We start from the raw sequence: 1263 nt of genomic DNA, 5'->3' as shown, positions 1-1263 counted from the left end.
TGTCTTCTGTTATTTCAATACATGTGTAGTTTTCTTTTTTTTAATGAAGAGAACATAGTGGCATAATACAGATGTTAGACATAGTGGCATAATACAGATGTTAGACATAGTGGCATAATACAGATGTTAGACATAGTGGCATAATACAGAGATTAGACACCTTGGCTGTCAGAAACACGGAAGTAGAAGGTAACAGATGCTCTCTATCTCTCCTCTCTATTCTATCTCTCTCTATTCTATCTCTCTCTATTCTATCTCTCCTCTCTATTCTATCTCTCCTCTCTATTCTATCTCTCCTCTCTATTCTATCTCTCCCCTCTATTCTATCTCTCCTCTCTATTCTATCTCTCCTCTCTATTCTATCTCTCTCTATTCTATCTCTCTCTATTCTATCTCTCCTCTCTATTCTATCTCTCCCCTCTATTCTATCTCTCTCTATTCTATCTCTCTCTATTCTATTCTATCTCTCTCTATTCTATCTCTCTATTCTATCTCTCTATTGTATCCCTCTATTGTATCTCTCTCCTCTATTCTTTCAACAGAACCAGTGATGGACGTGATTTATAAAAGAATGGGTTTGACCCCAGCCTACTCCATGACAATCAAGGTCAAGGTCATTTCCACTTATCGTCTGGATATTGCAACTATGAACAATTCAAGGACTGGACATGTCGTCTATGCTGCGTGTGTGTGGAAGGGAATCAGTTTGAGTCCCACCCGTCCTCGTCATTCCTGGGACAGACTTGTCCGTGGCTTTGTGCATTTTGTTTTGTTATAAGCAAGATTGGAAGATTACGATATTGATGATAGTGACGATGATGTATGGTGATGATGATTATGATATTGATGCCTGATAATGAGGATCATTATGAATGATGATTATGATATTGATGCATGATGATGCGTATTATTATGATGTTGATGGATGATGATGATATTGATTCAAGATGATGATGATGATGATTGTGATGATGATGATGACGATGATGGTCCAGCTCAATCTCTCAGGTTGCATTCCCTCCTCCAGACACCCACGTAGACCTCGTAAATTTGACAAATCTTTTGTAATAAAGTATAAAAAAAAAAATATCCTTTACGATTTTTTCCCGTTTTTTTCCACACCGTGCGGGAAAGAAAAAGTGGGTGGTTGGCGGGTGCTCTGGTGTGATTTGTTTGCTTCTTCTTTCCTATCAAACATCTGTCGTCTTTACCTCCCCTCCTACGTTTTTGAGTTTGTTACTCTCTTGTAGCACCTCTAATCTT

At 38.3% G+C, this 1263-nt stretch overlaps 1 protein-coding gene across 1 annotated transcript in view; it reads left to right on the top strand.

The window, feature by feature from the left end:
- The window catches only part of LOC106013703 (basic salivary proline-rich protein 3-like), a 9107-nt gene that overhangs the window by 7512 nt on the left and 332 nt on the right, over nucleotides 1-1263 (top strand). The window lies entirely within an intron of this gene.

Source organism: Aplysia californica, unplaced genomic scaffold (genome assembly GCF_000002075.1).
Source record: "Aplysia californica isolate F4 #8 unplaced genomic scaffold, AplCal3.0 scaffold01151, whole genome shotgun sequence".
Lineage (NCBI taxonomy): Eukaryota > Metazoa > Mollusca > Gastropoda > Aplysiida > Aplysiidae > Aplysia > Aplysia californica.
Note: the sequence above shows the minus strand (reverse complement) of the source record. Positions and strands in the feature narration are given on the sequence as shown.